A 16,389-nucleotide genomic window follows, 5' to 3' on the forward strand; every position below is an offset into this window, starting at 1 on the left:
TATGTATTTTTCTCTCTTTTATATATCCTTGAGTTCTTTCTAGTTCCCTCTTAATGCTGTATTTGCTTAATAATTTATCAGTTTTGCTGGGTGAAATACAGAGCTGACCATGTAAAAATAAAAAGTACCTTTAGAGTGAGCCTGTAGGGTTTGGAGTCTCATATATGGATCTGTATTCAGGCCAAAAGCTAGACACGTACACGATTGGAGTTGGTATAGAATATTAAGGATGAAACTGGGAATGAGAGAGTCTATACAGAGTTTGCTTGAATGCTAATAAATCATGAAATCACTGCTTCTTGGCGACTGGGATTTGCTGCATAAGATGCCTGCAATTCAACAAAGAGCGGGTTCCCTACAGAGCTCCTTAGTCTGGCTCCAACCAATACACTCTGGGCACAAAAAGCCAGTGTAGATGTTGGGAGGAAAGAAGTGAAGAGCTTTCAGGAATGGGAGGAATTCCTTGTTCTGAAGTTCCTACATATGTGTGCTGGTCATCTTAATACTAATCAGACCTAGGTGGCAGAATCGTGATGGTGCTGTGAACATGACTCCTAACCACATAGCTGGTTGTTGAGCTAATGTATTTACTTCTTTTAAGGGTCTCCTTGCCCTCCTTTGATACCGTTCTCTGTGTACAGCCTCCTTGTCTCCAGGTAAGTCAATCTACAGCTCTGAATGTAATGTACGCTGACATGTGCCTGTGCAGGAGAGTTGAGGCTGTTCTCATACACAAGAAGGAAGCTCAGCAATAGGCAGTGCCTTTATTGCTTTTCTCCTGCCAGAGGCTTTGGGAAAACCTCCCCAGGAAGAACTGATGAAGAGGGAAGCACAGAGGCCACCTGGGCTGCCAGGAAGGAGAAGTTGAATCCAGAAACAGTTCTTCCTGAGCCAACATCCCTAGCTCTATCTCCTCCCCACAAATCCTCACTGTGGAATGAAAGTAATTTAACAAGATATCCCCATTTCCTGTGAACAGTGGTGAAAATATTCCTACCGGACTTTATTAAGACAGACCCCAAAGTACTCATCAGGCCAGTGAAAGGGAGAAATCCTGCTGTGGCTTTTCTACCCACAACACCACCGCAATTAAAGAAGCAGACAATATCAAAGCAGACAGGTAACTTTATAAGCACACCAGGCATCTGCCCATGCCCAAGGCCACAGTTTTAAAGGAAAGAGCCATTATTTTTCCAGTGGTACAGGAAAGGAGCTGCAGGACGTGCAGGTTAAATTGAAAAGGCCTTACAAGTACCTTAGGAGGTTAACAGTATCACCTGAAGCCAGGTTCCTATCAGTTATGGACTCAGTATTTTGTTGGAATTTGATGAGGTCTTTGGGGATGTTTGCAAAGGAGGGGAATGTGATTGGCCCTCTAACTTGGCAACTGTTTGGAGTCCCATGCAGAGATTGTGAGAAGTTCTTTATTTTCCATGTGAATTTGGCTTTCCTAGAGCGGTATTTGCCTTGTACCAATATGAACTTGGATGTTAATTACAGCATTTTCATTTTAGTAATGGGTTGAGTGGAAACATGGTTGTGGGGAGTGATGTTGGGGCTAGGTTATTATCAGAAAACACAAAATAGGAATGTTCCCTTTTCTTTCAGAAAGTCAAATTTTGGCAAAAAAAAACCTTACATTTGCAAATAAGTAACGGCTAGCAAATTAGTGCCCTGTGTTATGGGCTGGAAAGGTAATCACTGAAGTGCCCACTCTTGGACTATCTTAATACACCCCCCCCCCCCACACACACACACACTCCTACCTCTGCTTTACAATGTTCTCCATGGAAAATCTTCTTTAAATCATTTGTGTGTTTCATTTGTTAACCAGGATTAGGGCTTAGAGATTTAAAACTCTTGTCATTAAAATGGGATAGCTTCTTAAAAAATGAAAACAGAAGAGGGGCAGATCCCCTACAGCTCCCTCTGATCTTGGCAAGTATTTGGACAGAAATTTTCTCTGTAACTTACAGTTCAATTTCACACTCTATATATACTAGGCTATCTTAGTGCTTTGGGGTTCAGCAGATCAATTCAGACTGTGTATTTTTCTGTCTTTGTTTGCATTGTTCTTTTATCCAGCTGCAAGACTGCTTTTCTTTTAGTAAAATGTCAAATGGTGGTGAATTTGCTCAATTAGCTTTGCAAATGTGTGTTTGACTTCCTATGGCATCTTTCTCCTCTTTTCTTTGTTGTATATTTCTTATATTTCAAAGGGGGACATCAAATAGATTCTTCTTTTGAAAGGAATTAGCATTTTAATTCATAGGTGATACTCTGCAGTTGTGTTTCTGATTATGTTTTTAATTAAAGGACAAATACACATGAATTCTTTTCTTTTCTCATTTGATTCAGTTATTTCGGAGGTGAGGAAAAATACTTAAATCTCATCAGCATTGAAGATAATATTGTGACATAAATAACTTTGTCACATAAAGCAGCATAATCAGTGGATTGTGTTAGACTACAAACTACAAACCAAAACTTTTCCCATCTTGTTTGCATAAACCTTTATAATTTTAGTTACAGGATCTGAAAATAGGTAAAAATAAGCAGCAAAGAAAGAAAAACAAATAACTCTTTTATTTTAAACATCACAAGTGTTGAGAAGATAGGTCTCTCATAAAATAAAAGCAACAAAGCAATTATTTAAATTGGTAACAGAGATGTGAGATTCTTATTTAATGGGAAGGGAAAGAAGAAACAGGCTGGGATCAGAGTAATGGAGATAAAATAGTGAAATATTTGATGATATACATCTTAGTCACTCTTTTCTCTCATTGAGTTCTTTTTAAGTACTTTTGCCAGCCACAAACAATAGTTTATTATCCTCATGAATACTTTAGCCTTCCTCTTAATTCGCATATCTAATGCAGGTAAAATAAGAGTCATCTCTGTCCCTTTTTTCTTTTCCTCAAATAGGAAAGAGGTGGGTATAGTACAAGAAGTACAATTAAAGGTCTTCAAAGGACCACTGGACTGCTGAAGCTAAGTGCCTTTTATCTGCATCAGAATTCAGTTTCTTTGAAGTTAATTCAGAGATTATACTTCATGCCTTTAAACATTCTTTAAATAAGAATGTGTATTATATCTTTGTCTAAAATCCTCTGGAACATCAAGCTGAAATAAAGCTGCATGTTCCACTAGTTTCTGTTGCAAACGAGGGGCAGGGGAAAGATTGCAACTTTCAAGGTCCTTCTGTCTTTTACTTATGTACAGGAAAGTGGAACCATCAAAAACAATTCTTTGTCTCTTTTTTCTCGTGGTTAGCTTTCAGTTTCTTGCCCTCAGCTGGAAAAACATACCTTTCATCACAACATGGCATGTTAAGTTATAAAATACACCTGATGTGCCCAGCGTCTAGTATGTAACTAATTGACAATTGAGCACTATCTCCAGGTGTTCTAAATAAAGTGTTTGTGAGGGACTTGTAATAAATGTGTTTTCCACAGCTTCAGAAACAACGTGCTGGTCACCAAGGAGGAGCAAGGAGAACTCACTCTGCTCAAGGTAAATTTGCTCAAGCTTACCTGCATGTCTGGCAACTTTGGTTTGGGTGAACACCACGCGTTTTTTTCTTGAATAAAGCAGTGTGTTCCCCAAAGCAGAGGGACTGGTGAGGAGAGCAAAAATATTTGATGAGTTGATGCCTTGAGCGTGCTGGGATGAACAAGTTGTCTTCCTATTTGATGTCAGCCTAGGTAGGGGGAAAGACTGGATATGCTCAAAAAGAATTGGAAGAGAACGCTATCGCATATATCTCCCCAGAAATGCAATAAGCTTTTGAAAAAATGTGTAAAAAACCATGGTAATCTGAGGAGCAGGCTTAGTGTTTAAGAGCAGATAAATAGGAATGAAAACATGCTTGCTGCCATAGCTTGTGGTGACTTTATCCATGTAGTACTAGAATATTACGGTAAGTGAAATTGCCTATGGTTTTTTAAAAAGTTAGTTTACTGATTTGAAAGGCAGAGCTGAGAGAGAGACAGAGAAAGAGATGCTAAGTCCTCTGGTTCATTCTTCCAAAGACGCCTGCGTCCAGGTTTGAGCCAGGTGTGAGCCTGGCAAAAGCCAGGAGCCTGAAACTTCATCCGGGTGTCCCTCATGGGTGACAAAGGCCCGAGAACTTGATCCACCTCTGCTGCCTTCTCCTACATTAGCTAGGAGTTGGAGTGGAAGGGAGGCGGCTAGAACTCCTGCTGGCCCTACAATGCCAGCCCCCCTTGTGACTGTTTTAAATCATTTAACATTTAAGCAGTGAACGTGGGAAAACAAAAATTCCTCATCTTTAATTTGAATTTAATAAATTTTCTATTTTCAACTAAATACAAGATTGGGAGAGTAATGAGGCCGTGATTTTTTCCTGGAGACCTTGACATACTTTCAAGTTGCCTTGTGTGAATTATTACTAACATAATGTGGATGTCATTGTAATAAACATTCCCTCACAAAGGAGCTTATTTTCATTTGCCTATTTACTTTTGTTTTAACAAAGTTTAACGTTTTACCATATTGACTTCATATGTAGGTATTATGTACTTATACATATATACTAGTTTTTCTTGAAAATGGGCATTAATAGGGGATTCATGACCATGATAAAGAAGGGTATCTTGATATCCACATGGTATAATTCAGTAAAGCAATGTTTATAATTCCCTGCCAGATGATATGACATCTACACAATTTTTGTTCTCTCCATAAATATTTGACAAAGAAGAGAAATAGTGATATTTGTCTTTCTGGGTCTGACTTATTTCACTTAACAAATAATCCCCACGTCTATCCATTTTGTTGAAAATGTCAAGATTTCATTCTTTTTTATGGCTGAGCAAAAATTTATAGTGTGTACATACCACGTTTTCTTTAGGTAGTCATCAGCTGATGGACATCTAAGTTGATTGCATATTTTTGCTGTTGTGAGTTGGGCTACTGTGAACAGTGGAGTGTGGGTATCTATTTCATATGGTGATTTCACTTGCTTTGAATATGTTGCCAGGAGTGGGATATATGGGTCTTATGGTAGATCGCTCTTTAGTTTCCCAAGGAATGTCCATACTAGTTTCCATCATGGTTATGCTAATTTGCATTTCCACCAACAGGACTAAGAGTACTCTTTTCTACACACTAAGATTTGTTATTTGTTTTTGGGTTATAGCCATTCTAACTGGAGCGAAATGATACCTCTTGGTAATTTTTTTTATTTGTATTTCTCTGATGGCTACTGAGCTTGGGAATTTTTTCATTTGTCTGTTGGCCATTTGTATTTCTGCCTTTGAGAAATGTCTTCATATTCTTAACCCATTTCTTAACTGGATCATTTATTTCATTGTCCCTATGTTTCTTGACCCCCTTATATATTCTGGATATTGTTCCATTATCAGTTGCACATTTTGCAAATATTTTCTCCCATTCTATCATTGGACTATTCACTCTGTTCATTGATTTTTTTTTTTTTTGACTGTGCAGAATCTTCTTAGTTTGGTATAAGTGCATTTGTCTATTTTTGCTTTTATTGCCTGTGCTTCTGAATCTTATCCAAAAAGTCTTCGCCTAGGTCAGTGTCTTGCAGGGCTTCCCTGTGTTTTCTTTAGTAGTTTGAGAGTTTCAGGTCTTAAGTTTAGGTATTTGGTCTAATCTTTTTGGTTATAGATGTATAGATTATTCCTAGGGTTTCTGTTCTGTTCCATGGTTCTACACATCTATTGTTATGCAAGTACCACCTGTCTCGATTGTAACAGCCCTGTAATGTGCCCTGAGACTTGGTATTGTGGTGGCTCTTGGTTTTTTATTCAAGATTACTTTGTGTAGAGTCATTTGTATTTTTATATGAATTTGAGGATTTTTTTCTAGTTCTGTAAAGACTCTGGAATTTGGATGGCATTTGAATGGAATCTTTTAATTGCTTTTGGAAGGGGGAATATTTTGCTAATATTAATGTTTCCCATCCCTTAACATTTAAGATATTTCCATTTTTTATTTTCTTCTATTTGTTTTAATTAATGTTTATAATTTTCATTGTAGAGATCATTGACATACTTAAGTTTTCCACAAGATACTCAATTTTTTTGTAGCTATTGTGAATAAGATTATGCTTATAAGTTCTTTGTCACACAGAGCATTGTTAGTGTATATGAACGCAATTGATTTGTGTGTGTTGATTTTAGATCCTGAAACTTTGGATTACCCTTGTCAGTTCTAATAGTGTCTTGGTGAATTCATCTGGTTCCCCTATGTAAAAAATCATGTCAGCTGCAAACAGGGACAATTTGATTTTCTCCGTTCCAATTTATTTTCTTTTGATTTCTTTTTCTTGCCTAACAGCTCTGCCTATAGCTTCCTGAACTATAATTAATGAAAGTCTTGAGAGTAGACATCCTTGTCTGGTTCCAGGTTGTAGTGGAAATGCTCTCATCTTTTCCCTGTTCAATATGATATTAGCTGTAATATATTGAAGTATACACAATTTTTTTAAAGCTTAGTGTCCTGAAAGGATGCTGTTTGCTATCGAAGGAATTCTTTTTAACTACCAAGATGTCTAAATATTCGGAGTTGGCAGATTTTTTTTTTTCTTTGCTTTCAGATCTTGTACTGTATATCTCTATACTCCCTCTTGGCCTGTAGGGTTTCTGTTAAAAAATCTGTAGTTACTCTGAGAGATCTATAAAAAGTGACTTGGCACTTTTCTCTTGTAAATTTCAAGATTCTCTTTATTTTTGAGAGCTTAACTGTAATGTGGCGTAGTGAGGATCTCGTCTGATCTTGCCTGTTTGGGATTCTGTGTGCTTCTTGTATCTGGATGTCCAGATCTTTCTCCAAAATGGGAGTTTTTGGCTGTTAGTTCATTGAAAATTTTTTTCCAAATCATTCTGTTACTTCATGCTTTCAAGAATTTCCAAGACTCCTATATTAGGTTGCTTTATGATATTCCAAAGATCCCCTACCCTGTTTTCCTTTTCAATTTTATTTTTTTTTAAGTGTGTAATTCAAAATATCTGGCTTCTCCATCAGATTTTTTTCTTGGCTTGTCTAGGCTGCTAAGACTTTCCATTCTATTTCCACTGTAAATTTTTATTTACTGAGTTCTTCATTTTTAATATTACTGTTTGGTTCTTTTAAAATGTTTCTCTTCGCTGAATTTATTATCCATGTCACATACTGATTTGCTGTATTTGGTTAATTGTTTAACTGTATTGCCTTGGAACTTTTTTTTTTTTTTTGAGTAATTTTACAATCATTGTTCTGAATTGTATCTCAGATACTTCGCCATTTTTCCTTTTTTCATGGTCTGATATTAATACATTATTGTGTTCCTTTTAGGGAATTTTATCACCTTGCTTATTCATATTTCTTGGGTTTCTGTGTTATTTTTGTTCATCAAGGGGGTTAGTTGTCTCTGTCATTTCAGAGGATGATTTTTGTTGGAGGCTTTTTTCTGGAGGTGAGGCTCTGGATTTGACTGGGTAGACTGTTTTAATTTTAGCTCCAGGTAGATTTTTTTTAGACTGTAGCTTAGTGTGGTAACTGAGATCACTGTTAAACAGGTCCCTAACCGTCTCCGGAGGGAGGGACTCCTGTCAAGAACATCTAGGGATTCAGAGCAGGCCTTGCTCATGCTGTAGGAGTGTCTGGCTCTTACACTGTAAGCCAGTTTCTAAGTCAAGCGCTGGAGTTACGAGATAAGTGCTGGCTCCAGGGTATGGATGGTCTTAGAGCATCCTAGCCACTGCTCAGATACAAGTCTCTCTTAAGAGTTCTGCTAATGCTAAATGAGAGTGGCAGATCCCACAGATGCTGTCTGAGGGAGTAGCTGGATCAGTGAGAGTGACTTTGGCTCTGTGCCAGCAAGAAAAGCCATCTTGGCATATTCTTAGTGAGTTGCTTGCTGGGATGGGTTAGGTACAGCTTTTTCAGGCCCGAGTAACAAATGAACAGCAGCATCCAAAATCTGTTTCCATGGGAGGGGATGGAGCCCTGAACTCCACAATGGGCCAGGATGGAGCACAGAAACTCTGGACAAGAGAGCTCAGTAAGCAGTAGTAATGTACTGTGTTAGGTGTGACTGGAACAGCCAAGTCCCAAGTCCTAGAGAGTAAGGTGTTGCTGAGCTAGCTGGGGCACATAAGGCATAACCCAGAACCTCAGGGTGGTAGGAGGGGCGTGAGATCAGAGTGACACCCAAGATGGGCATGATGCATAATAATCTTTGGCTACTGTCACTGAGGGAAGGGGATAAGGCTGGAAAAGACTAGTATGCACTTTAGTTCTACAGTTCTTCATTGTGCCGATTGGGAATGGACTGAGTGCACAGTGAGTGTCCATTCCCAGTCAGCTGTACCCACTGAGACACGAGGACCATCCAGGGTGCCAGCATACTCCCTCACACATATTCAGACCCCACTGCAGGATGCATCCCTACCATTTGTGGAGCTCTCGGTCTCTGTTAGAAGAATGTGCAGGTACACAGGCACACTTTCTGAGTACCCTATACACAGGTTCCAACAACAACCTGAAACATCTCAAGTCATTGAGGGAGGGAAGACCGTGAAGAAGAGGATGATCCCTGATTGTGAGAGTGAAGGCCCATCTATTCTCGGGACTGGTTCTCCCATACGTTCTGTTCCCACTGCTCTCTGAGATGCAGAGCACTGTTTGGGCTAGAGTACTGTGGTCTCCATTGCTCGCTTGGGTCAAGTTTGACTGATGGGGATCAGTCTGCCTTGCTAAAGTGAAGGGTTGTCCTTGGAGCCCCTAGGAAGAAGATGGACTAGGGCTGATGGACACAGTGACTCCCGTCTCATGGTGTCACTTTACCTCTGCAGCCCCTGCAGCAGTTCTGAGTAGCTGGGGAAGGGATAATGTAAGTTGCTTTTCTGGAACAAAGGAACATGAGTTTTCCAGGGAGCTCTGTTCACTGAGTTGCTGGACTGTGGTGGCTGGTAGGATTGCCCAGATAAGGGACCCCCGCACATGAGCTTGGCTGACATTCTCTTGCTCACCGTTTTCTCTGCATGGGGCTGGGGCTTCAGACAATACCAGTTTGACCGAGTTACTCTATTTCCTCCCTTTGTGCTGCCATGGTTGTCGTACTGTTGTCCCTCTCTTTTCTTAGTTCAGTCAGCTGCTTTTCCTTAGGCACTGACCAGTAGAAGTAGCAGCTTTTGATTTACCTAGTGCTGGGGTGGAGGAGGCAAATGCTGGGCTTCTCTATACTGCCATCTTGAATCAACCACAAAAGAATTTCAGCTTAAGTTCAATTCATTAAAAAACAGCGGCCTAAGAATGAATAGGCATCATTTTGTTTTTATCTTGAAAGGCAAGAGCCCCTGAAGTCACAACCAAGAGTGTATTATTGTACCAGTTGAAGCCTACTCAGCTGATTTCTTATTCTGTCTGTAGAGCTGTAAGATGTAAGGTTTTCTTAACACACTTAATAATGCTTGCAGTAAGACAATAGGAGAAACCTATTATAGAAAATATAGATAATAAACTATGAATCTAATACATTAGTTATCCAATATTTGAAGAGTTGATGAGTGCTATGGAAGAAAAAAAGTATAAAAAGAGATGACAAATTGAGATAGGAGCAAAGAGCGGTAGGGGTGAGTCAATTCTCAAATAATCTGGGTGACAGGTATCCCAGAGGAATAAGAGACCCTGAGATGGTAGTGCTTGGCATGGGAATGGAGAAATAAGCCAGGGTAGCCCAGGAAGTTGAGCAGGTAGGATGGCAACAATGAACCACTTAAATGTCATGGGACTAGTCCTTAGGGATTCCTGAAGACCCTTTGACTTGGACTCTTTTAATAATGGTGCCTTTATTCTAGATATTCAGTACTGAACAGTGAAATGACTAAGTTTTAAAAGCAATTTTAAATTGCTGGTTAAAAAGGTGATTTGAGGGTTAGTGAAGGAAGAAATGAGAAGTGAAGAAGATGTGTGGAAAACATGGGCTTGAAGTAACATAGTCATCATGCTAGAGGTGAGAAGTTATCTACTGGTACATATCAATTAAAAGTTCAATTAAAAGATGTACAGTGAAATCTTCTGATGGGATGGGTGTAAGTGTGACAAGGATGAGGCCGTGATGGCAGGAGCAGATAAAAGGATGAGATCTTTGCATATTTTAAGACCAGGATGGTTATGAGTTCGAAGAGATTTTGATATGAATTCATAAGTTTGTTGAAATTGTTGGTAGATGAGTATCTGGACAGTAATTTGGTAGAGGACTGAGCTAGCGATGTCATTCCAGTAGTTAGGCCCAGATTGATGACATTACAAATACCTGAAAAAACAGGTGAGATCACAGAAAAGTGAACACAATCAGAGCTCCAAAGACTGAATTCTAGAGTTCTGCAAGGTTAAGTCCTCAAAGAGAAGCAATAACCCAGAGGAAACATGAAGAAGAATAGCAGCCAAGATATTTCAGTATTGCAGAAGCCAGGTGAATTGACTGCCCTCAGAAGTCAGTGGTCATCTGTGTCAAATACTCAAGCTGCTCAAATAAGAGCAGTATATTGAAATAAGCAAATTGGGCTGAAAAATACTTTAGTGTCCATGTAAAAGTATGTTCAGTCCAGAGGGGATCAGAGGAATTGGGGGGGAATCTGTATTTACGATTGCTTCTGTAAAAGATTGGTACAAATGGAGAAAATTAAATCAGATTAAGTTTAATACAGTATTATTTGGGTTGTCTAAAGTCCCAGAGGATCTCAATACACTAAAATCAAGGTTGCCTTTTCATGCCATAGGGGAGGCTTCATGGTGTTGCTATTTGCATGTAAAGAAACGTTTATTGGCTTGTTTCCCAGTTGTTCCATCTTGAATACCAGCAGCTATAGTCTGGATTCTTTTTCATGGTGCTCTTTACTTTCTTTTGGCTTTAATCTTTTATTTATTATTTATTTGAAAGTGAAAGCCAGAGAGAGAGAGAGAGAGATTCTTAAACTACTGGTTCACTCCCCAGATGGCCACAATGGCCAAGGCTGGGCCAGGACAAGGCAAAAGAGTTTTATCTGGGTCTCCCGTGTGGGTGGCTGAGGCCCAAGTATTTGGGCCATCTTACTCTGTTTTTCTCAGGCCATTAGCAGGGAGCTGGATTGGAAGTGGAGCAGCTGGATCACAAACCAACTCCCACATGGGATGCTAGGTTTGTGGATAGCCATTTCACTGGCTATGCCACAGCATCAGCCCCATCATGCTGCTAATTCTTGTTTTCTTCTTGCTTCCTTTTCCTCTTTTATGGATCTTTATAGTTAACATTATGGTGAACCAGACAATCAGGGATTATCTCCCTGTTGTGAGCCTACCTGATTTGCAATGTTATTTTCATCTGTGAAATTTCATCTGTGAATTATTAGGTTCTAGGGCTTTAAAGCAGAAAGGGAGTTGGGGAGGAAGGGCATATTTTGTTATTGCACAGGATGGTAGCTAGAAGACAAAGAATCAAGAGTTTTTCTTAAAGTGCAACAAGTAATACCATGCTTGGTTGCTAATGAATAGTCAGGTGGCTATACAAAAAATCCATTTAGGAGAAAGAATTATTATTGGAGTAATATGTCTGAATATACTTGACTGGATACTACTTCTGCATGTGTGGAGAGATTGGCTTGAGCAAAAAATGGAGCTATTTTGTTGCTGGGAACAGCTAAGAAGGTAGAGTATATAAGGATGCAAGTCGGTGGACAGTTGTGACTATGGTCTGTTGAAGCCTTCTTCACATTGCTCCAATTTTATTTTTGGACATCACGGAGTCACCATGGAGTATATGTGTAGAGAAGGAGGTAAGGGTTTAAGGCAGGAAGGGGGAAAGGAGTTGTAACAGAGGAAGGTGAATGGACCCAGAAGTTACTGTTTGGCACCATTAATGACTTAATTTTGTTGGTTTTTAAGATTTCTTTTAAAATTTGAAATTTTTTTTAAAATTTTCTTTTTAAAATTACTTGAAAGGCAGAGTGACAGAGCCTAGGTGGGAGGATGAGAAAGAAAGAAAGGTTTCACTGTTGGATCTGAATTTAAAGTAAAACCAATGAGTACTTTGTGAACTTTTCTTTACGATGCGGATTCGTGGTTTCACATGTCTAGTAAGTAGAACATTGAATTTGACCATGGTGTGGTTTTGTCAAGGGAGAATATCAAAGTTAGAGAACAGCAAGGGACAGACACATGTGGGGGAAAGATGATGCATCATCGTGACCTCTTGAAAAGGAAGACGAAAAAATTATTCTATGCAGTGGTTAAGGGACTTGGATTGGTTGCTAAAATCAAAGGACTTGAAGGCCTCTGGGGTGGCCAATGGAAAAGAATTTCTAAATCGAGAAACTCTAGGCTAAGGCCAAATTTAAACAGAACATACTGAAATAACTTAATTTGACAACTTAATACAGCAGCTTATATTATATGCTGTATAGTACACCAAACTGTATACCAAAGTATAGCATCATTATTCATATCAGACTCTAACAGTGTGGGTTCAAACTTAACCCAAATAGCTAGGAAATAAAAATCTTAAGTTACATTTCTGTTCTTCATCATCAACTCCTCAAATTATCTCATGTATCAAATCTAAATTAGTTTCTCTTTACTGTGTAACTTTTGGGGCCTTAAGGTGACTTCAACTTGAGGTATTGCTCTTTGTCATACATAAAGTTTGTATTTTTTGCTCATGTATACTCATGGAATTTATAAGGTGGAAAAAATTGGAAATTAGTATGTTGACAAATTTAGACAATAATACTATTTTCTGTAGTTTATTTTTGGATCTTCTATAGTGTTGTACAATAACAACAAGGAGGTCATTGTGTTGGAAACTTAATCTATTCAGACAAATTATCTGGAAAATGACATGAGAAATCAGGAGCAGATGATAGGATTTTTATTAGTAATTTAAATGTAAAGTGTATTTGTTTAATTTTCAAGTGCTTTGGAAATAATAATAATAATATTTACTCTTGAAAATTTGAGATGTTGAGATTGGCTTTCATGTGTTTCAATGAGAAGCACTGAAATATAAGTTTAATCAATTTAGTTTACAAAAGCAGTGGTGGGGCTGGTGCTGTGGCGTAGTAGGTAAAGGGCACTACCTGTGGTGTAGGCATCCCATGTGGGTCCCAGTTTGAGTCCCAGCTGCTCCACTTCCAATCCTGATCTCTGCTGATTACCTGGGAAAGCAGTAGAAGATGGCCCAAGTCCTTGGGTCCCTGCACCCATGTGGGAGACGGGGAGGAAGCTCCAGGCAGGCTCTTGGCTTCAAATTGGCCCAACTCTGGCCTTTGCAGCAATTTGGGGAACAAACTAGCAGATGGAAGACCACTTTGTCTCTCTCTGTGTCTGTATCTCTGCCTTTCAAATTAAATAAATTGTAAAAAAAAAAAAAAGGCTTATGTATACATGTTCATTTTCATTAATTCACCATCCCTCAGGGATGCCCTAAGTGAAAAAAAAATTGGTTACTGTAAGAGGTGATGCTAGTGGCTGTGATTTACAAAAAAAAAAAAAAAAAAAAACTCAAATTCTGTGAAACACCTACAGACTGCCAACTGTCTATGAAAGGGTAGGATAATAATTTGCTACAAATAAAATGATTCCATGTGCCATTAGTTGGGGAATGTATTTTCTTACTGGTTTTTGCACCATTTGCACTCAGTTGTTCTCGGAACAACCCTGAGAATCCGTCAGTCTGTCAGTGATTCTATCACTCCATTGCTAAGACTCAGAACCACATCACTGTTTGAGGAATGGAAGAAATGTATCTGAAGATAGATGTCATCATTTGGAAGTGATTGATTTTAAAAATGAATGTCATCATTTCTTGTGCTCCTTTAATTTGAGGGTAGATTAATATGGTTGGACCTGATGACAGTAGCCGTCAACCTGCCTTGCATCCTGTGACCAGAATGCTTTCTCACCTGCACTAGGTTGGGGTCAACAGTTGACTTACATAATTACATCCCACTGTAAAGCTGGAAATGAGTTTTTAAAGATTTATTTGAAAGACAGAATTAGAGAGAAGGAAAGAGAAAGAAAGGTCCTCCACACACTGGGTCACTCCCCAAATGGCCACAATGGCCACAGGGCTGAACCAGGCCAAAGCCAAGAGCCAGGAGCTTCCTCTGTGTCTCCCATGTGGAAATGGGGACCCAAGCACTTGATCTTTCTGCTGCTGCTCTCCCAGGTGCATTAGCTGGGAGCTTGTTCAGAAATAGAAGAGCTGGGACATGAACCAGTGCCCATCTGGGATGCTGACATCACAGATGGAGGCTTAACCTGCTGCACCAAAGCCCCAGACCCTGGGAAATATTTTTTAAACTTAAATCATTAGACTTGAGGCAAGAGAGGAAAGAAAATTGGTAAATAAACCTTATGGGTCAGTACTCCATTTGTTTAAAGTATAAATTCCACAAGCTTAATAGCCAGTCATTGTACTTAAAAGCCAGAGAAAGCAGCTTATTGATTTGGAATTTAAACATCTGCCAATAACTTGAGTGTACTTTATGTAACAAAATGATGAAAATATGTTTTGATCATTTAATTTGAAATTGCCCATCAAGCACATATTGTCTGTTGTGTAAATTTTAGTATACTCAATAAAAATCATGAAAAGATAGTGAATGACTTGTTCTATAGGACAAAAGTCATTTATTTTTTGAAGAAACTTTTTTTTTAAGATTTATTTATTTCAAAGGCCATGTTACAGAGAGGCAGAGGCGGGGGGCAGGGGGTGTCTTCCATCTGCTGTTTCATTCTCAAGTGGCCACAACAGATGGAGCTGGGCCGATCCGAAGCCAGGAATCGGGAGCTTCTTCTGAATCTCCCAGGTGAGTGCATAGGCCCAAGCACTTGGGCCATCTTCTACTGCTTTTCCAGGCCATAGCAGAGAGCTGGATCTGAAGAGGAGCAGTCGGGACTCCAACAGGTGCCCATACGGGATGCCGGCACTGCAGGTGGCAGCTTTACCCCCTAAAGAAACAACTTTTGATATTGAAGGTTAAATAATAAAGGCTTTCCAGTGTTGCATCTCAGAAGAATATACATTCTGTGCTAATACATTACCTGAACTCATTAATGTCCGTTGCAAGTTATCACAGTATTAAACATTTAGTTCTTCAACATTGACCCTCTTAAATTTAGTACATATTCATCTTTGTATGGTAACAAAAAAAGACAAATTCTTAACCAGGAGAGGTATTTCTGATGGAATCTAGTGCACATACTAGATGCAAGTGACATGTAGAATCACAACTTTGAACTTAGGATTTGTGTGCTTTATTCTACTTAACTGATGCACGTAGCAATTCTCAGTCAGATGTGAATCCAAGACATTTTTAATCTACCCAGTCTCAAAAGACCGAAGAATCTACAGTCATTGAAGAAGTGATTGTTGGTATTTGAAGTTATTTTGTTCTCCCATCTCTCTGCTACTTCTGTAATTGAAAGTTATCTATGTATAATTACATCTTTAGTGAAAAATAATTAAATTCTTATCATTGAATTTTTAAATGAGTTTTTCCTCTGATACACAGTATATTTTACCTGTCATCCAGCCACTCTGGGTGTAGCTAAAAGATAAAAAGCAATATTTCAAACTATAAAAGTCATGATGTGATGAAGAAAATAAAAGTGATGGACATAAAAAGAGTTCGAAGAAACAAAAAGCTCAGTATTCAAATGTAGGGAACCCAGATTTTAAATCACTTCTGGTAGGAACAGAATGGAAATGATAAAAAAATTGATATTTTTAAATTTTCTGATTCTCTGTCCCCTGTTTCTCAGGCACTCCTTCCTCTTCAACTTGACTTTCACTTCAAAAGCATACTTTATTATTTCCTTGTAAAGGCTACTATCAATTAAGAGCCTGTGTATTTATCATCATGTGACTTGGGACAAATTAATAGCCTCTAAGTAGCTTGGTAACATTCGAAAGTAATTGTACAGCACTGTATAATGAGAAGTGACAAAATGAAACAAAGGTGCTTTTTAAGAAAATGTTATTAAAAAATCTATGGTGGGGGCGGCTCTGTGGTGTAGGCGATAAAGCTGCCACCTGCAGTGCTGGCATCCCATACGGGTGCCAGTTCATATCCTGGCTGCTCCGCTTCTGATCCAGCCCTCTGCTTTGGCCTGGGAAAGCAGTAGAGGTTGGTCCAAGTCCTTGGGCCCCTGTACCCACGTGGGAGACCTGGAAGAAGCTCCTGTCTTCTTCAGATCGGCTCAGCTCCAGCCATTTCGGCCAATTGGGGAGTGAACCAGTGGACAGAAGACACCTCTCTCTCTCTCTCTCTGTCTCTGTGCCTCTCCTTTTCTCTCTGTGTAACTCGGGCTTTCAAATAAAGTAAGTAAATCTTAAAAAAAAAAAAAATCTATGGGGTTGCCTACAGAATAGAGAGG

General features: G+C 39.0%; 1 long non-coding RNA gene across 1 annotated transcript in view; it reads left to right on the plus strand.

Moving 5' to 3' along the window:
* Positions 1–389: 389 nt before the first annotated feature.
* LOC138850057 (uncharacterized) overlaps positions 390–16,389 on the plus strand; it is a 581,129-nt gene continuing 565,129 nt past the window's right edge. Inside the window, exons 1-2 of the long non-coding RNA XR_011389432.1 lie at positions 390–656; positions 3,456–3,513. This is a non-coding gene — a long non-coding RNA (uncharacterized lncRNA). The remainder of the gene's footprint in view (positions 657–3,455; positions 3,514–16,389) is intronic.

The sequence above is a fragment of the Oryctolagus cuniculus genome, chromosome 6 (genome assembly GCF_964237555.1).
Source record: "Oryctolagus cuniculus chromosome 6, mOryCun1.1, whole genome shotgun sequence".
Taxonomy (NCBI): Eukaryota; Metazoa; Chordata; class Mammalia; order Lagomorpha; family Leporidae; genus Oryctolagus; species Oryctolagus cuniculus.